Raw genomic sequence first — 22,015 nt, forward strand, 5'->3', positions numbered from 1 at the left:
CATTTTTTGGTTAAAGTTTTAAGCTTGTTAGTTCAAAATAACTATAAACTTACAGAAATGTTGCAAAAAATAGCATATGGAATCCCAGTATACCTCTTCTGCAGCTTCACTTTCTGATGCAAAAGGAAATGTGGACACTCCAGAAACTCCTGGCGCATGACTCCATCTCGGAGGTAATCTTAACCTGGATCTTGACATTACACAAGGTCAAAGCTACATATCTGAACTATATTACATGATTTATGACTTTGAAATACCACTTTGGAGCAGAATATGATTTTGTCTTAGCTATATTTCACTGTGCTTTTTTCATGAACACAAGTAATATTTGTGTTCATGAAAAAACAAGTAATTTCCAGGAGACAGATAAATTCTCAGCCTTTACTCCTCTTCTTTGCTAAATTCTTAGGGCATCCATAGTTCAGCAACTTCCCAAGACCTAAACAAGCTATGTTATTCATTATATGTGTGTATGTGTTGCATTTTGCAGTGAATGTTTAATGCATTTTACGCTAGGTTTTAATCATATAAAAAAACCACAATTTAACTAGTAGTTCTGTTAAAAAATTAGATGTAGGTATTACTTTAACTTACAGCATTATTAATAGTATAATCATTAAGAAACATGTAAATTCAAGGAGTATTAATTTTAACCATATAATCTATTAATTTATTTGTTTGGCAATCTTTTGAAATTCTCCTTCACCTGGAAATAATGGTGAAACTCCTTATTACAGCATCTCAGACACTTCACTATCTGACTCTAACTTTTTTTGCTGCTCATTTCGTACCACTGCACATCCCTTGTATTGTATTCACTTGTGGTTTTCCCTTAGCCCTTGCCTCTATACTGTCTTATCCACATTGTACTGCTCCCCCTCTCCTCGGCTGTCGATTTAAGCGTTCCCTTCTATCCTCTGATATTACTTTGGTCATAACACAAGAAGAGTACTTATCAAAGTGTGTTATATTTAGCTTTATGATCTTCTCTCTCCTCTGCTGGATAATGAGTCCCATCAAGTCAGGGCCACTTAGGCATGTTTGTATCCACAGAGCACAGCATAATTTCTGGAATGTTGTGGATATTTTAATAGAGATTTTGATTCAGTGAGTCAATACATAATCAGGATTTAAGAACTAATTTAAAATATAAAAGTAACTGCCATGGCACAGCTCTTCCATAAAAGTAACACATTTTAAATATTAACAAATTCAACGTGAACCAAAGCTAGATAGATGGTTTCATGGGAATTTGACAGGATAGTGCACTATGTGGAGCTGTTACCTGAAAGAGTAATATGTATATTTTTTTTTTCTGAAGGGTTTAGTAAGTGCTATTTGTGTAACACTGAATGCAGTTACACAAGACAAATACAGAAATGGCAACAGTGGCCATCTTTATTTATCTCTGAGTAATGAATGAAAATAGTGGTTAACAATGTTTAAGTGCTTGTAGATAGTTCTATATTCTTTGCACGTACCTGCTCTCCTGATCCTTGCATACTTCTATAGTGAAGATACTGTTATTCATCCAGTTTAAAAGATCCAAAGCTGTGACTGACAGAGGCTAAATAACTTGCCAAAGGACATTCAGATAGGAAGTTGTAGAGCTCAGCGGCCCAGGGTCTTGCTTCAGATTCGGGGTTGTTACTCCTGTATTACCCTACTCCACAGTGTTCATAAAGAGCAGGCTGTAGAAAGAGCAATAGATTAAAGATGGCGACAGAGATCCTGTACAACCACAGCCTACTCATGCAGGCAAAATAAGACGTTGGATTGTTAGATATACTATAAAATTGTTTCTAGAGTCTTCTTGATTTATTTTGAAATTTTCTAAATTTTTTCCACTATGTTTCTTTTTTTCTTTTTTCTACTGTGATCCTTATTTTATTCCTTTATTCTCTTTTCGCACCCTCAGAAAATAAAGTCAATGAGTAGATGTTAGAACATAACATTATCTCTCAATTCTAGAGAGATGGCTGGCTGGCATAAATACTGTGGACTTAATGCAAAAAAATTGTATTAGGTGGTAGCCCCATTTCAAAGTGTTTGCCTCTTCATAGCTCACTGCCACGCCAAGATCTGTCTTTTTCAATGACTGGAGGATTTTCAAGTCCTAGAAAAGTGCTAATTTTCTTGGCAAGTCAAAAACAGAACATCTGCTTACACTGACTCTCTAGTTGGAAAACAATAAGGAAAACTTTTTCTTTTCCTTTTCTCTGCTAGTGATATGACTGTAATACCCTACTGCATATTAATGACTCTCAAGATGCATTCTTGTTTGAATGGTCAGAAATAAAATGATGCAATATTGAGTTATAAAACAGAAATAAACCATATTAGCTAAATACTTTCTTCACCAAATAAAAACATACACATATAATATAACAGTAAAATAAATGAAACATTTTAAAAGGAAGTTCTTCTTGTTTATAATCATCCTTCCCTAGTTACATGACAGCTAATGTAGTATTCATGGTCAAATTTAACTTTTGAGACCATCTGTGCTATGCAAGATGTCATGGAAATAAAGGCTGTTTTGAAATAAAAAGAGAACAAAAATGTTATTCAGAGAACACCTCCCAGCTGTGTTACCAGTTACTGTGCAATCATCTTTCATTATACATGCTGTATGGGGTATGGAGGATGATTAGAAATGCAAACCTGATGTTCTGAATTTGTACATCTCTCTTAGGGCCAGATCTTCTTAGCAAGGAATTTAGCCTCAGATTCCAATTGTAGCTCATGAAATGTTTTGCTAAGTCACTAATATTTATGGAGTGATAACTCAAATATTCTAAAAAGCACCTTAAAGACAAGGACAAGTTCTAAAATTCTTACATTTATAGAATACTGGACACTGAGCAGTGTAAGACTAAGCAAAATCAGAACCATACTGTTATCACCTTTGTCTTCTTCTTTTTCCAATTCAGTTAAACCTGACTAGACACCATGAGTGTTTTTGTTACAAGCTTAGCAATTAGAGCTGTTTAGATTGTATATGATCATCCTTACTAAGGCACGTATTGACAATAACTCTAATTTTGGAAAATGTAATAGCTATGATTTGGTTATACCAGTATTTCAATATTTATATTTTTTAATATTTTTATTGAAATATAGTCAGTTTACAATGTAGTGTCAATTTCTGGTGTACAGCACAATACTTCAATCATATATGAACATACATATATTCATTTTCATACTTTTTAACCATAAGTTACTGCAAGATACTGAATATAGTTCCTTGTGCTATACAGTATAAACTTGCTTATCTATTTTATATATAGTAGTTAATATCTGCAGATCTCAGACTCCCAATTTATCCCTTCCCACCTCCTTACTCACCTTGGTAACCATAATTTTGTGTTCTATGTCTGTGAGTCTGTTTCTTTTTTGTAAGTAAGTTTTTCTTTTTCTTTTTTTTAAAATTCCACATATAAGTGATATCATATGGTATTTTTCTTTCTCTTTCTGACTTACTTCACTTAGAATGATATTCTCCAGGTCCATTCATGTTGCAGCAAATGGCATTATTTTATTATTTTTATGGCTGAGTAGTATTCCATTATGTAAATATGCCACAACTTCTTTGTCCAGTCCTCTGTCGATGGACATTTAGGTTGTTTCCATGTCTTGGCTATTGTAAATAGTGCTGCTATGAACACTGGGGTGCATGTATCTTTTTGAGTTACGGTTCCCTCTGGATATATGCCCAGGAGTGGGATTGCTAGATCATATGGTAAGTCTACTTTTAGTCTTTTGAGGAATCTCCATATTGTTTTCCGTAACGGCTACACCAAACTACATTCCCACCAATACTACTATTTACTATAACATCTAAAGAAAGGTCATTCTAAAGAAATCAAACACAAACTAGTCAGAAGCACATCATGTCATAGCTTTACATTTGCTTTATTTAAGCTAGAGCAAATATTTAAAATTGTTAATTTCAACTTACTACACTTAATTTATATATCTAGTAAATGAAGCTTAAACTATATAATAAATATATATTCAAAATAGTGTTTTGTGAGATTGTCAGATAAAATATATATTCAAAAGTTAAAAATCAAGGTTCAGAATGCCTACAGTAATTAAAGTAACAAAAGTGATTATACATATCACACAAAAATAAAAATACCTGGTGGATATATATCTCAACTACTAAACTTTTAACTTTGAGAAACTATTAAAAGAAAATTTTGATTGATACATAACACCTTATAAAAGTGGTTAAAAAAAGATTCTCTTATTTCCAATACCTATTTGCCAGCTAAAATGTTAGTTACATAAAATGTGCATTGGCAAAGTATTATCTAAAATATAAAATAATGAGAAATTGTAATTGAGGATTAGAAAAAAATCCAAACTATCCTGTATTCCCTTTAATTTTTGTTGTTTATTTTAAATAGAACCCACTTGGTGGCCATAATCTTATTTATAATTTAGAACTTTTCTTCAGTTTGTTAAACTGAGGGATTGGGGTAAAGGAGGAGACACAGTGACAAGATGTCATTGGTTAACTGAGACATCAGACTCATGAAATTTATGTGATTAAAGACCAACTTTGGAGTTCTAAAGTTTAAAAATAACAACAAAAATTCTATTAATTCCATTTTAACATTCCTTTTTCTTTTCTGCCTCCTATTCTGCTACTCTTTCTCAGATAAAAATCTTAATGATAGCCTATGCAATAGTCTGGTTTATAATTAGCTCTGGATGCAATTAGAAGGCATCACGTTCTCAAAGTGATACTACTTCAGCCTCAATCTTTTTTTGTGTATCTCAAGACTTTGCCTGATCCTGTTAATTTTCTCTCCATCATAAACTCTCCTTGAATTCTACCAAAGACCCCCACTGACCTGAAGCTGCAGTAGTTTGTAGTGATGTATCAACTCCCATTAAAAATGTATTTACTTTCAATTTTAGGCTGTTAAATACTGTGGCATAAAGTCAAATCATTTTGCTGAGATACTACTTCATAATTATTCCATTTCTAAGAAGTAATACAGTTGATGTATAAAATTATGTTAGTTTGAGGTGTACTACATAGTGATTTGACATTTCCACATGCTATGACATGATCACCACAATTAACCTAGTAACCATCTGTCCCCATAAAAAGTTATGACAGTGTTATTGACCGTATTATTTATGTATTATATTGATGTGGCTTATTTTATAACTGGAGATTTGTACCTCTGAATTCCCTTCACTATTTCAGTTCATTTCAATCTCCTCCCCTCTGAAAACTACTCATCTGTTCTCTGTATTTGAGTCTATTTTCATTTTCTTGTTTATTTGCTTTGCTTTTTAATTTTCCACTTATGAGATCATACAGTACTTGTCTTTATCTGACTTACTTCACTTAACCTAATGCATCTAGGTACATCCATATTGTCACAAATGGCACAGTTTCATTTTTCATTTTATGGCTGAGCAGTATTCCATTTTGTGTGTGTGTGTGTATATACACATGCATAGAACACACACTACATCTTACTTATCCGTTCGTCTATTGATGGGCATTTAGATTGCTTCCATATCTTGGCTATTGTCAAAAATTCTCTGATGAACACAGGGGTGCTTATATCTTTTCACATTAGTATGTTTGTTCTTTCAGGTAAATACCCAGGAGTGAAATTGCTGGATGATATGGCAGTTCTTTTAATTTTGTGAGGAACCCCCATACTGTTTTCCACAGTGGATGCACCAATTTCCAATCCCACCAGACAGTACGTAAAGGTTTTCTTTTCTCCAATCCTCACCAACACTTGTTGTCTTTTTTGATGATAGCCATCCTGAAAGGGGAGAAGAGGCATCCTATCTTGGTTGAATTTGCACTTGCCTGATGATTAGTAATGTTGAGCATCTTTTCATGTGTCTCTTGGACATCTGTTATGTCCGGGAAAAATGTCTATTCAGGTCCTCTGCCCATTTTTTAATTAGTTTTTGTTGTTGATGTAGGGTTTTATAAGTTCTTTGTGTATTTTGGATATTAACCACTTATCAGATACATTGTTTGCAAATATGTTTTCCCATTCAGTAAGCTGCCTTTTTGTTTTGTTGATAGTTTCCTTCCCTACGCAAAAGCTTTTCAGTTTGACCTAGTCCCATTAGTTTATTTTTGTTTTTGGTTCCCTTGCCTGAGTAGACAGATCTAAAAAATTACTGCCAAGACCAATGTCAAAAAAAGCTACTGCCTATGTTTTCTTCTAGGCATTTTATGGTTTTAGGTCTTACATTTAAGTCTCTAACCCATTTGAGTTTGTTTGTTTTTATTGAAGTATATTTGACTTACAATATTATATACATTTCTAGTATACATGATGCAGTATTTTTATACATTACAAAATTATGATCACAATAGGTCTAATTACCATATGTCACCATGCAAAGTAATTACAATATTATTGAATATATTCCCTATGCTATACATTACAACCCCCTGATTGATTCATTTTACACTGGAATTTTGTATATCTTCTCTCCTTCACCTATTTCCTTTATCCCACCATTTTCTTCTCCTCATGCAGCAATCAGTCTGTTCTCTGTATCTGTAAGTCTGTTTCCATCTTGTTATGGTTGTTTGATTTGTTTTTTAGAGTCTACATATAAGTGAAATCATATGGTATGTGTCTTTCTCTGACTTATTTCACTTTGCATGATACCCTCTAGTTCTATCCTTTTGTTGCAAATGGCAAAATTTCATTCTTTTTATTGCTGAGTAATATTCCATTTTATATATATATAATTTACATATTTTTATATATACATGACACACCTTCTTTATCCATTCATCTATCAATGGACATATCTTGGCTACTGTAAAAAAAATATTGCAATGAAAACAGGGGTGCATATCTCTTTTTGAATGAATGTTTTCATGTTCTTTGTAAAAAATACCCAGAAGTGGAATTGCTAGATCATATGGTAGTTCTATTTTTAATTTTTGAGGAAACTCCATATCATTTTCCATAGTGGTGGTACGAATTATTCCCACCAACAGTGCACAAGAGTTCCCTTTTCTCCACATAATCACTAACACTTGTTATTTCATGTCTGTATGACAAGAGCAATTCTGAAAGGTGTGAGGTCATAGCTCATTGTGGCTTTGATTTGCATTTTCCTGTTGATTAGTGATGTTGAATATCTTTCCATGTGTTCTTGAGCCACCTGGATATCTTCTTTGGAAAATCATCTATTAAGGTTTCTCTGCCCATTTTAAAATTGGATTGTTTGTTATTTTGAATTTGCATTTTAAGAGTTTTTGGTATATTTTTTATATTAAGTCCTTACAGATATATCATTTGCAAATATCTTCTCCCAGTCAGCTGCCTTTTCTATCTGATGACAGTTTCCTTCACTGTGCAAAAGCTTTTTAGTTTGATATACTCCCATTTATTCATTTTTGTTTTCATTTCCCTTGCCTTAGGAGACCTATTTTTTACAAAAATATATTGCTAAAATCAATGGTAAAGAGCATGTTGCATATATTTTCATCTAGTAGTTTTATTGTTTCAGGTCTTACATTCAAGCCTTTAAAAATCATTTTAAGTATATTTCTATATATGGTGTGAGAAAGTAGTTCAGTTTGATTGCATATAGCTTTCCAGTACTCCCAACACTATTTATTAAAGAGGTAGTCTTTTCCCTATGTATATTCTTGCCTCACTTGATAAAAATTAATTGGCCATATAAGCATGGTTTTATTTCTGGGCTCTCTATTCTGCTCTGTTTATCTGTGTCTGTTTTTGTGATAGTACCATACTGTTTTGATTATCATAGAATACAGTATGGTTTGATAACAGGAAGAGTGATACCTCCAGCTTTGTTCTTCTTTCTCAAGATTTTTTTGGTTATCTGAGGTCTTTGTGATTCATTACAAATTTTAATTTACTTGTTCTAATTCTGTGAAAAATACCATTAGTATTTTGAAAGCAATTCATTCAACCTATAGATTACATTAGATAATTTGGTCATTTTTAACATTATTAATTCTTCCAATCCACGAGTACATAATATTTTTCCACTTCTTTGTGTCATCCTCAATTTCTTTCAACAATGTCACACAGTTTTCTGAGAACAGGTCTTTTACCTCCTTGTTTAAATTTATTTGGCTATTTCATTCTTTCAGTGAACTCATAAATGGGTTTGTCTTCTTAATTTCTTCTCCTGATAGTTCATTATTAGTAAATAGAAATGCAACAGATTTGTTTATTAATTTTGTATCTTGCACTTGTATCTTGCAACTGAGTTCATTTATTCGATAGTTTTTTATAAATGTCTTTAGGATTTTCCATATATAGTATCATGTAACCTACAAACAGTGATAGATTTACTATTTATTTCTTATTCTTGTCTAACTGATGTGGCTAGGATTTTTAATACTATATTGAATGAAAGTGGTGAGAGTGAACATCCTCGTCTTGTTCCTGATCTTATAGGAAATGGTTTCAGCTTTTCACAGTTCAGTATGATGTTGAATGTTAGATATGGCCTTTATTATGTTGAGGTAAGTTTCCTCAATATTGACTTTGATGAAAGTTGTTATAAATGAAAGTTAAATTGTGTCAGAAGATTTTTCTCCAACTATTAAGAGGATCATATGATTTTTATTCTTCAATTTGTTACTATGGTGTATCACATTGATTTGCAGATATTGAAGCATCCTTGCATCTCTGGAATAAATCCCACTTGATTGTGGGGTATGATCCTTTTAATGTATTATTGAATTTGGCTTGCTAAAATTTTTTGAGGATTATCTGCATCTGTGTTCATTAGTGATGTTGGCCTGTAATTTACTTTATTTGTGGTAGGTTTGTCTGGTTTTGGTAGCAGTGTGACTCTGGCCTCCTAGAATGAGTTGGAAGCACTCTTAGTTTGAAAAGGATAGGTGTTAACTTTCCTTTAAAATTTTATGGATTCATCTATGAAGCCTTCTGGTCCTGGTCTTTCGATTGTTGGCAGTTTTTTTGTTTTAAACTATTATTACCAACAAAATGATTCAATTTTATTACTGGAAAACGATTCAATTTTATTACTGGTAATCAGTCCATTCCTTTTTTTCTATTTTTTCATAATGCAGTCTTAGAAGACCACATTTCTAGGATTTATCGATTTTTTTTCTAGGTTGTTCAATTGGTATATAATTATTCATGGTAATCACTTGTAATCCTTTGTATTTCTGTGTTATCCATTGTGACTTCTTTTTCATTTCTGATTTTATTTGGGCTCTCACATTTTCTTGATGAGTATGCATAAAGTTTTATCAATTTTAATTTTTTAAATAATTCTTAGTTTTAATATTTTTATTTTTTTTGTCTCCATTTCACTTATTTCTGTTCTGTTCCTTATTGTTCTTTCCTCCTATAAACTTTGGGTTTTGTTCATCTTTTTCTATTTCCTTTAGGTGTAAGGTTACATTATATATTTGAGATTTTTTTCTTGTTTCTTAAGGAAGGCTCACTTCACTTTAAACTTCCCTCTTAGAATTGGTTTTACTGCATCACATAGATTTTGTATTATTGTGTGTCCATTTTCATTTATCTCCTGGTATTTTTTGATTTCCACTCTGATTTCTTCAGTGACTCATCAGTTGTTTATTAGCATATTGTTTAGCCTCCATGTGTTTGTATTTTTTGCAGTTTTATTTCTTGTAGTTGATTTCTAGTCTCAGACTAGATTGGAAAAGGTGCTTATATAATTTCAATCTTGTTAATTCTGTTGTACTTTTGTGGCTTAGCATGTGCTCTATCCTGGAGAATGTTTTATGTGCACTTGAAAAAAATGTGTATTCTGCTGTTTTAGAATATATATATACACACACACACGTAAAGTTCATCTGATCTGTTATTTAAAGCTAATGTTTCCATATTGATATTCTGTCTGGATCTGTATTTTCTAAGTGGAGTGTTCTCCAACCCAGGCTCCTTTCAAACTGGCCTCTGCACTGGGACTCAGCATGTAAGATGTGTATTCCTTTTAAAAACTGTCTATTTCTTATAGGCCTCTGGCTCACCTGAACATAACTTCCATTAGTTTTCAAAGCAGACATTCTGGGGGCTTGTCCTCTGGCTAGGGAGCCAGACACCTCACTTCTTAGGGAGGACCTCTATAATTGGTATTCCTCCCTTTTGTGAACCACTGACCCTAGGGATGGAGGTCTTGACTATACTGTTCTCTACACACCCCATTCATCTTGTAGTGGTTTCTCACGTCTTTAGTTGTGGAAACTATTTTCTGCTAGTCTTCAGGTCATTTTCATTAATTGTTGCACTGCAAGGACAGTTGACCCTTGAACAACACAGGGGTTTGCGGCACCCAATTCCCATGAAGTTGAAATTCCATGTATAACTTTACAGTCAGGCCTCCAGATCCATGGTTCCACATCTGCAGATTCAACCAACTATGGATGGTGTAGTAATGTAGTATATTTTTACTGGAAAAAAATGCATGTATAAGTGGACCAATGCAGTTCAAATCCATGTTGCTCGAGGGTCAACAGCAATTGTAATTTTGGTGTGTCCATTGAAGGAGGTGAGTTCAGGGTCTTCCTACTCTGCCATCTTGGCCACTTCCCCCTTCAACTGATTTATAATTTAATGTGATCTTTTATACACTGACACTTCCAACCCAGCCTTGTTGGGTGGCCGTTCTTTCAAGAAGTCTCTATTACACTCTCCATTTCAGGGTTAAGTCACTTTTATTTTAAAAGAATGTATATTCCTGGAAACTTTTTAAAGCAATGATAGTATGACCATCAATTGGGTATTCATTTTATATGTATGGTTAAATAAATATATGTAAGGCATTTTACCTTAACACAAATTAGTGAAACAGCTAAATAAGTTTGCATCCCTCATTTTCCTTCAGATGAGGAAACTGAAACCAAGAGAAGCTAAGTTTTTATGCCTAGTGAGACAGAGGGAAAGTAAACCTGTGTCTACTATGGAGGCTCCCTCTTTTTCATTCATCCATTCAACATACCATTTATCGATTGCCTCTTATGTGCCTCTTCATTCAGTATCCTAGAATCTAGACAAATGTACTTCCTTGCCCTGTAAAATGGACAGTCAGAAAGGATGGGCACTGGCTGAGTGATGACAATTTTACACAGGAATAGTGAGGAAAAATGCACACTAGGCAAATTTGGAGCAGGGTTAGGGACAGAAAACTTCTGTTAAGTAATAGTTATGTACAGTTATGCTGAAATGAATCAGATTTAGCTACACAAAGCATATTTATGGGAGACAAGAGGCACTGGACAAACTCTAAAAAATGACATTTTCAAAGGGAAACATGTTTTATAAACAAACAAGCATAGTTGTCTGGGGCACAGAGAAGCTGGAGAAAAGGATATTTATTTTCTTTCTTTTCAGTCTCTCTAAATGGTTGTTAGTACACTGTGTTGTATTTTGAAAAATAAATATTTTCTCATAATATTGCAGGAGAGAGAAAATATTTAGCAAAAAAAACCACAAGTCTTATTCTAACATCCAGAGATGACCACTGTTAACTCTTTGATGTTAATCATCTCTATATAGGAATATGTGTATTTTGTACAGAAAGAATATGAATATAACCAGTATACTGTTTTGAAGCCTTTTACCTAATGTAACATATGAAATTATTTTTCATGTCCATACATTTTCAGGTGTAATATAGTGCATCAACAATGTAGTACTGATACATCAATGAACAAACAGATGGACTGATTAAACAGGATAAATAGTCTGAAAATGATGTTACTATGGAAAAACATTACAGTCTAAAAAAGAAAAGGTAAGTCATTTAAAATTATTTTAAAACTATTTTAAAACATTTACTAAGTATGTGGGAAAAGTCAGTTTTAATCCTTGATTGCTGTTTCTCTTATACCCCCAGACTGTCAAAATTATAAATGATTATTTTGTATAAATTTATATTCACAAATTTGGAGTAAGCTAGATGTATGCAATGGACATGGGCTTGCAAATGAGAATATTTGTGAAATAAAAGTTTGATGTCCTTTAATAAATTACAAATAAGCTCTACATCATGAGTATAACAGTATCATATACAAATACTCGAGAAAACTGGAAACATACTTGGCAACATGTAAGAGGTTGATATATAAATATCTTGTATAAAATAATAGGAAAATTCCTATTTAAGTAGAATATTTGGTAAAATTTGTAAGCAAAATCAAATTAAAATATGCACCTGAAACTATCTCACTGTGCCCTGTGGAACACAATAAATTATAGGTTAAAAAAGAAAAAAAGACATAGTCAACTCTTCCATGAAATTTCTCTTCATATTCTGTTGACATCAAGCTCATTTCTGGTAATGTTACTTCTGTTATAACTCTTTTAAGGGATGACTTTTCTTTCTCACTCCCCTTACTCTAATTCCTGGAGATGGAACAGGTGGTGCCCTCCCTGTTCTACATGGCTTTTTCTAGGCCACCCTCCTTTCCCTTCCTGTAAATTTAATCAAAGTAACCATCTGCTATCCTTGTTATCACCTGTTCTCTGTGGTCCCCTTCCTGCCTGGATCTCCTGTCATAATATGGGAGACTATAATATACAGAAAGGTAACCACTACATTATTCTTGCCTCGTGCTTCCATGATCTCCTCTCCTGCAATGATGTTGTTTTCCATCCTCTGCTTCCACTTTGTTAATGTCATTTCCATTATATGAAGCACTTCTATAACCTCAATTTCAAACATTCCATTTTCCAACTACCAGCTCTTATCTTTCCAACCCATCCTCTCATATGCTCCACCTCTTTAACCCTACTTGAATCAACATGCTATTGATGCTACACTGTACCTCAACCTTCTTAATTTTTTACTTTCCTCTTTATTCATCATAATTCCCAAGGTGAATTATATTCACTCATTTCCTTGCCTTCCTTTTACTTCATTATTCTCACATAAACTCCAAACTTCTGCCTACTACAGGCCAACAGAGTTGCCCCTTATGCAGCATGGGTTTGAACTCACAGGTTCACTTGTTCATGGATTTTTGTCAGTAGTAAGTGCTATAGTACTACATGATGTGCAGTTGGTCAAATCTATAGATACAGAAATTCAGATACAAAGGTCGTATTTGCAAATGGAGACACTCAGATACAAAAGAACTGCACATAGGGAGGGCTGACTACAAACTATCCTTGGATTTTTTATGCATGGAGGGCTGGTACCTGTAACCCACATATTGTTCAAGGGTCAACTGTAATCTGTTGTCAAATGTCACTGGAAAAAATATAGCCATGCTTGCTTACTGTTCTCACTTTTTATTCTTCTGAATATCACTAAACTAAAATAACCTTTAATAGTGCTGACAAACCAAACAATATTCTCTAAACCATTTATTCTCCCATTCTTTAAGACAACTCTTCCATACAGTATATTCTCTTTAACCCTACTATACCTCCTATTAAACAAAGACAAGAAATGCAGCAATTTGAAGACAATTTCTACAAACTTCTTCTGGTATGACCTTCAACCATGATTCTATATACTACCCTCTTCTCTATGCCTAGACTGGCGCTCAGGGCTCTTACCTCCAATTGTAAAGTCTGTTTCATCCACTCCTACTTCCTCAGGGACATTGTTCCACCATTTTCTCTCTTACAGGCAGCATGAGGGCAGGTTTCAAAATCTATTTTGTTTACCTCTGAGTCCCCAGAGCCTGTAATCATGCTCAGAATATAATGGGGGCTCAGTAATGAGTAAATGAAAGATAAAATGAAAGAGTATGTCATTTTTACTAGTCAAATTTAATAGGTTAATAATATATGATACTATATAACCTGTCAAGGGTGGAATGAAATGATTACTCACTTCCATGGTGGATACGCATTAGAAATTAAACATTGCTCATAATCAATCTGACAAAAGAATCATAGATTCAGAGAATTAAAACCTTAATATGACAATCTTACTGGTTGTAGCCTCCTCTAAAAAACAAGGCATATATTAATATGGATTAAAATCTGTTTATGCAGTGTCAAATTGAGTGAAAAATTGAAAGCAAAGAAAATATTTAGACAAATAATGGTGAGTCTACATGTTTAGAAAATTACCTATTACTGTTATCACACCCCTAAAGCACTTCTGTTTACTTTGGAAAATGTTGGGTATGCCAGTGAAGCTGTGGCCCTGCCCACTGCCTCACTGTTGAGAATGATTCCTGTAGGCCTCATCTGAGAGAACTGCCCAAGAAGAGCTTTTGAGGATTCTATTACTAGTGGTTGACCAATGCCACTGACTACCTCTCTCTGCAACATTAAACTCCCCTCATGTCTGATTGTACCCAGCAGAGGTATCTGACTGATAACCTATGAGACAACTACCTTCTGCCTCTATGGGGCAGCCTAATATCTTATTGAATAAGACTCATTAGTGGTTTCTAGAGAAGATATACAGGAACTAAGGCCTGATGTTAAAACTATGCTCAATGAAAAAGCAAGATGGTTTATGTTTGTAATAATCATGCTGCATATTCATAGTCATATCTTTGACTGAAAAATATCTCAAATGGAGTTTGTTTTTATATATAAGGTAACAATGCAAGGGGCCAGAAAAGAAAATAAGTTATTTTCTTGCTTGTGAAATCAAAGCTGCAACATCTGTTTGCTTCACCTACTGAAGAGAATACTCCCGCTTATACTTAATGGTTAACAAGACTGAACACTTTGAAACATACTTCTCTAGTCAGTCACCCAACCTGTAAATTAAATACATCAGTGATGCAATTATTGCACTGTGCTCTTTTCACAGTTATGAATCACATATAAAAGAGCTGCAGTGCTGAGAAACACAAGCTATAATTTATGTTCTACTGTAAGCACCTGAAACTTTACAATGTCCAGTGTTCTGAAGTTGCAAATATATTCTATGGCAACTCTCTCTTTCTTGCCTTGTTTCCTTCTCTTATGTCTTGCATACCTTTAATAGAATGGCCATATAATTTCCTACAGTTTAAAATTTTAGATTATACACTAATTTTTTAATAAAAAGTTTTGAAAATAAAAAGCATTCAATTCTAAAAACCACCAGTCATTATTAACATTTTAAGAAATATCTATTTATGTATATAGTATATATAATTTTATTGTATGTATATATTAAAATTATATACACAATTGTATATATTAAAATTATATAATTATAGATGTATTATTATATGCTCAATGAAGAAAACATTACAAAGACAAAATATCTAAGATGAAAAGCAAAGTTACCTTCCATACCACCACCAAAAGTCAAGGACTTTCCTTTCCTCATGATTTTCCTAAATAACTTTTCACAGTCAAGTTCATATTTTTTTCACTTCCTCCCTTTTCCTTTCCTTCTCATTAATTTAATTTTGACAGATCTTTTCAAAATAAATAATCCTGCTTTTATTTATTAAATTAGGTAAAAAGAAATTTCATAAGTTCTCCTTTCTAAAATCCTTCAGGATTACATAAGTATTATTTATCATTATATTTCTTTGATAAAATTATAAATATTATAAAGTCACTTAAGAAAATAATATATTCACAATATTAGCCAATGTTTGTTTTGCATGTTTGATTTTTTTCTTCCTTGTATTTTAAACATATAGGTTTCTAAATATTTCACAGAATTAAAACAAATTAGCTCACAAAGCGTTTCTTAAGACTTGGAGTTTAGAATATGATTCTCAGACCTAGCTGCTTAGAATTACCTGGTGGGGGCAAAAGCGTCTAACATTCCAGATACTCAGAGCCCATCCTTAGATTCTGATTTAGTTGCTTTGTATTACGCTGAAAAACAGATTTTTTTTTTAATGTTCTCTAAGTGGTTCTAATACACACTCAGGATTGTAGACTATTCAGTTTAGGTTAATAGATTAAAATTAGAAGATAGATAGACAAAATGATTTGGGCAATTAAGGCCTTAAAGTATAAATAGTTTGTCACTACACTTTTAATTTGCTTTCTGACCTATGCGTTATTTAAGTAATTGGTTTCTTATTTTCCAATTTTATTAGTTTTAAAAATTTAACATGACTCATTTTTAGTCTGATTTTAATTACAGAGTTCTCTGAAAATACACAAAAATACTCATTGTCCCTGGGCATGAGCAACAGCTTTTATGAGATTCTTGTAACTCACTTTGCAACCTCTCTTATTTTCAGGATTTTACCATAGGTATGCCAAGTGCCCAAAGTAATCCCATTCCTCTTTCCCTTAACCCCAGTTTATTGTTAGATAAGTCTCTTTTTTGGTCTAGAAATAAGGAGAAAATCAGTGACCAACTAAAAACTCAGCATCCATCAATAACCAGCAATTATTTATCATGGCTGGGAATTAAATTCAACTTAGTTAAGTATCTCAGGACTAGATTTGGAAAATCTGGATGAGTGGATCTGGGTTAAGATCCTGCTTTCTGTATTTTTTTATAAAAGCCCGAACTGTGATTCTGATGTGTATCCAAAGAGAAGAGCCATAGGATTTAAGAAACAGTAGGACTGATTTATTATGACTAATTCAGATCATGAGCCTCTATTACATTAATTAGACCTCAGAGGCAAGGTTTAAAAACCTTCATTTCTTTTTATGAGGTAGATAAAATGGCTCTCTTTCACTTAATAAAAACATGGGAATGCATCATTTGCATATTTTCTATCCTGTATTAGCTTTCTACATTTGCTATTTACCAAAATTTGTCAATGACCATGATGCCTGGCAGTTTGTCCTGATTTTCTATTTATTAATAATTGTTTGCTATTATTTGTTATTTTGTTTTTTGAGATTTTTATTAGTAACAAGTATTTTAGTTGAATGGCTTTAATCTTTGGATATTCTTCATTTTTTAGCCTCAGTTGCACCCTCATCTCTCTGCCCTTTAGCCATAAAAAATGATTTTTATATTGCCATCTAATATATAAAGCAAATATTAACAGACATAAAGGGAGAAACAGACAGAAATACAATAATAATAGGGGACTTTAATACTCATTTTCATCATAGATGGAGCATTCAGACAGGAAAATCAACAAAGAAGCATTGATCTTAACACAGTAGACTAGATGATATTAGGCATATACAGAACATTCTATCAAAAAGCAACCGAATATACATTCTTCTAAAGCTCACCTGGAACATTCTCCAGGCTAAATCATATGTTAGGCCACAAAACAAGTCTTAATAAATCTAAGGAGATTGTAACTGATTTCTAGTTTCATATTGTTGTTTTTGGAAGGTACTTGATATGATTTCAAAGAGATAACTGGCATAGTCACAAATATTTGGAAATTAAACAGTATGGTACTGAATAACCCATTCAGTTCAAGAAGCAATTATGGTTCAAGGAAGAAATTTAAAACAAGAAATCAAAAGAGAAGTAAAAAATACTTTTACACAAATACTTTCGGACAAAATGGAAATACAGCATACTAAAACTCTTGAGATGCAGTAAATGCAATTCTAAGAAAAAAGTTACTTTTTGATTTACACATTTAGTGATAACAAGAGAGATCTTAGTAAGTTTACACCTCAAGGAAATAAAAAAGAAGAAAACATAAAGCACAAACTTAGTACAAGGAAGGAAATAATAGTGGTCAGAGAGAAAATGAATAGAGATCAAAGAGACAATAGCAAAGAACTTTGTTTTAAAAAGATAAAATGGATAAACTATTTAGACTAACCAAGAAAAGAAAGACTCAAAAGAGAGAGTGTTACAACTGATAACACAGAAACATCAAGGATTATAAGAGACTACTATGAGCAATTACATATAAACAAATTAGAAAATCTAGAAGAAACAGGTAAATATCAAAAAAAAAAAATACAGCCCACCAAGACTGAATCGTGAAGAAATAGCAAATCTGAATAGACCAAATATTAGTAAGAAGATTGAATCAGTAATGAAAATTCTTCCACAAAGTCCAGAAGCAGCAGATGGCTAAACTGGTGAATGTTACTAGACATTTAAAGAACAACTAATACAAATTCTTCTCAAACTTTTCAAGAAAATAGAAGATCAGTTCAAAATCATTTTCAAAGTCATTTTATGAGGCCAGCATTACCCTGATCTTAAAATTAAAAAAGGATGCCACAAGAAAGGAAAACTATAGACCAATATCTCAATAAACATAGATACAAAAACCTCAATAAAATATCACCAAATAAAATTCAACAACACATTAAAAAGTCATACACTATAATCAAGTGGGATTTATTCCAGGGATGCATGGAATGGTTCAATATCATTGTGATACACCACATTAACAAAATGAAGGATAAAAATCTTAAGGTCATTTTAATAGAAGCAGAAAAAAAGTTTAACTGAACATTGAATTTTTTTCACAATAAAAACTCTCAACAAAATAGGTAAAGAGGGAACATACCTCAACATAGTAAAAGGGCATATATGACAAGCCCACGGCTAACATTATACTCAATAGTAAAAGCTAAAAAGCTTTTCCTCTAAGATCAGGAAATGGGACTAGAATGCCCACTCTCCTCATCACTTTTATTCACCATGGTATTGAAAATCCTTGCCACAGCAATTAGGCAAAACAAATCAAAGAAGAAAAAAATCACTATTTGCAGATAACATGATTTGATATGTAGAAAACCATAAAGACATCACCAAAAAGCTATTAGAACTGAGAAATTCAGTTTCAGGATACAAAACCAATATACAAAATTCTGTTGCAATTCTGTACACTAGTAAACTATCAGAAATTAAACAAACAATCCCATTTATATATAATATATAATAGCATCAAAAGAGGATGAAATGCCTAGGAATTAAATTCACCAAGGATGTGAAAGATCTCTACCCTGAAAACTATAAGAAACTGATGGAAGAAAATAAAGAAGACACAAATAAGTGATCATGATCACTAGAAGAATTCATATTGTTAAAATGACCATATTACCCAAGGGCAATCTACAGATTCAATGAAATCCCTATAAAAATTACAATGGTGTTTTTATAGAGGTAGGATTTTTGTTATAATATGTGTACAGAATCACGAAAGACCCTAAGTAGCAAAACAATCTTAAGAAAAGCAAAACTGCAGGAATCATGCCCCCTGATTTAATTATTACAGCTTTGTAACAGAGTTTGAAAACAGTATGGTACTGGCATGAAAACAGCACATGGATAAATGGAATAGAATAGAAAGCCCACCCAGAAATAAACCCATGTATACGTAGTCAACTAATTTACAACAAAGGAGCCAAGAATATACAATGGGGAAAGCACAGTCTCTTTCATAAATATGGCTGGGAAAACTGGGCAGCCACATGCAAAAGAATGAATATGGTATATATAAAAATTAATTCAAAATGGATATAAGACCTAAAACCATCAAGCTCATAGAAGGAAAAACATAACCAATGATCTCTAAGACATTGATCTTGGTAATGATTTTTTGGATATGACACCAAAAGCAAAGGATACAAAGCAAAACTAAACAAGTGGGACTATATCAAACTAAAAAGCTATATAGTAAAGGAAATCAACAAAGTGAAAAGACTACCTACTAAATGGGATAAAATATCTGCAAACCATACATCTGATAAGGGGCTAGTATCCAAAATATATAAAGATCTCATATAACTTAATAACAAAAAATAATCTAATTTAAAAATGGGCAGAGGATCTAAAGAGATACTTTCCCAAAGTCACAAAGATGGCAAAAGAATATGAAAAGGTGCTCAACATCACTAACCACCAGGGAAATGCAAATCAAAACTACAATGAGGTATCACTTCACCCCTGTCAGAATGGCTATTATCAAAAAGAAAAAAACAACAAATGTTGGTGAGGATGTAAACAAAAGAGAACCCTTGTGCACTGATGGTAGAAATGTAAATTGATGCAACTACTGTGTAAGATCTTCAAAAAGTAATTAAAAATACCATATGACCCAACAATTCCACTTCTGGATATTTATCCCAAGAAAACAAAAACACTAACTTGAAAAGATATCTGCATCTCATCTGCATGTTCACTGCAGCATTTTTAACAATTGTGAAGATATAGAAGAATCCAAGTGTCCACTGATGGATGAATAAAGAAAATGTGATACACACACAGAGTGGGATATTATTCAGCCATAAAAAAGAATGAAATACTGCCATTTGCAACAACATGGATAGACCTATGCTAAGTGGAAGTCAGACAGAGAAAGGCAAATACCATATGACCTCATTTATATGTGAAATAAAAACAAAAACAAAACACAGAGACCGAAAATGACTGGTTGTTGCCAGAGGTGGGATGTGTTGGGTGGGGAAAATGGGTGAAGGTTGTCAAAAGATGAAATTTCCAGGTACAAAAGAAATCAGTCATTGGGATATAATGTACAGCATGGCAATTTTAGTTTAAATGTTGTACTGTATATTTGTAAGTTGGTAAGAGAATAAACCTTAAAAGTTCTCATCACAAGAAAGATTTATATCTATATGTGGTGATATACATTAAATAGACTTATTGTGGTGATCGCTTAACAATTTATACAAATATCAGATCATTATGCTGAAACTAATTAAAATTACATGTCAATTACATGTCTCAATAAAACTTTAAATGATTTTTGCTGTCAATTTTGAAGCTATATTTATAGAAATACAAAATATGTTTTCAATGTCATAGCAAAATTATATGACAAGATGGCAACATAGAAAGGTCTTGAACCCATCTTCCTTTCATAGATACACCAAGTCTATAGCTACATATAGAACAATTTTTTCTCAAAAATTTCTAAATAATGGCTGAGTGGTAACTACACATCAAGCAAAAGAGAACAGCACATTGACTATGGTAGGAGGGGCTGGGACACAATCTTGCCATTAATCCCACCCCTGGGGCAGCAACCCACAATTGGGAGGGAACTTGAAACCTAGAATTTCTCCCTGAGGAGGAGAGAGTTCAGATTCTACATTGGGCTCCCCAACTGTTAAGACTTGCACCTGAGAGACGGGCTCACAAAACATCTAGCTCTGAAAAACACTTGGTCTCTTGTCCAGGAAACCCACAAGACTGTGGCAATCTTAGAAACAGCTCCTAAACGGCTCCTGCACATGGACACCTCCTCCTCAGTGCCCAGGTCAGAGGCAGCCAACGAGGCTCAGACTTTGAGCAAAAGGCTCATTTCCTTATACTAAAGCATTAGCCCAAGGGGCTAATTTAACCCATCTCTTGAGCCCGCTGGGAACACTGCCCAGTAACAGACTGGTGGGTGCCACTTATGCACTCTCCCTCTGCCTTGCTCTAGGCAGTGGGTACCATCTTTTATTTATCCGACAGGGGCCATCTTCAGGCGCCCCCTCTGTCTCACTCTAGCCAGGTAGTGTCGTCTTCGGAATCTCCCTTGCCTTGTTCTAGCTTATCAGCTCCATCTCTCTTTTTTCTTCTTTTCCTTTTTTTTTTTCCCCAATCTTTTTTCAGTGGGCATCACTTTTACACTCCCCTTGCACCTCACTTACACCCAGTAGGGGCCATCTCCATGCTCGCCCTCCGCCATGCCCTGGAGCACCAGAATCACCTGGAGGAGAGCTTTTACACATTCTGGTGCCATTTCTGCAGCTGCCACCCAGGGGACACCCCTCGACTGCCTGGCTCTTAAGGGCAGGTGAGCCTCATTCCTTAGTCCCATGACACTGTAGTGATCAGAGAAATTGTTCTTGGCAGGCTACCACCCCCCAGGGCACCCTGCAGACAGCTGACTGAAACACAACCCCAGTCTTTTTGTGAAAGAGGCCTCATTGCTTTTCTGGAGATTTGGCCTCAGGGGCAGACTTCAGATTTCATACACATCTACTCATCTACAGAAGTGCTCTCAGGGAACAGAGGCCAGTGGATGCCATCTGCTCTCTCCCTCTGCTCACTTCAGCTTACCGGAACCTCCCAGAAAGTAGTAGATATATACTCTTGCCTAACCCCCCAACTTTTACAGCTGCCTCCAGGGAACACCTCCTTATTGCCTGGCTCTGGCAGCCAGCAGGACTTACCCACATGTGTCCCATAGGACTGT

General features: G+C 33.8%; 1 long non-coding RNA gene across 2 annotated transcripts in view; it reads right to left on the reverse strand.

The window, feature by feature from the left end:
- Positions 1 to 22,015, reverse strand: part of LOC140696222 (uncharacterized) — a 155,249-nt gene that overhangs the window by 26,449 nt on the left and 106,785 nt on the right. For both annotated transcript variants that reach the window (XR_012072390.1, XR_012072398.1), the window contains exon 2: positions 1,482 to 1,691. This is a non-coding gene — a long non-coding RNA (uncharacterized lncRNA). The remainder of the gene's footprint in view (positions 1 to 1,481; positions 1,692 to 22,015) is intronic.

Source organism: Vicugna pacos, chromosome 1 (assembly GCF_048564905.1).
Source record: "Vicugna pacos chromosome 1, VicPac4, whole genome shotgun sequence".
NCBI lineage: Eukaryota > Metazoa > Chordata > Mammalia > Artiodactyla > Camelidae > Vicugna > Vicugna pacos.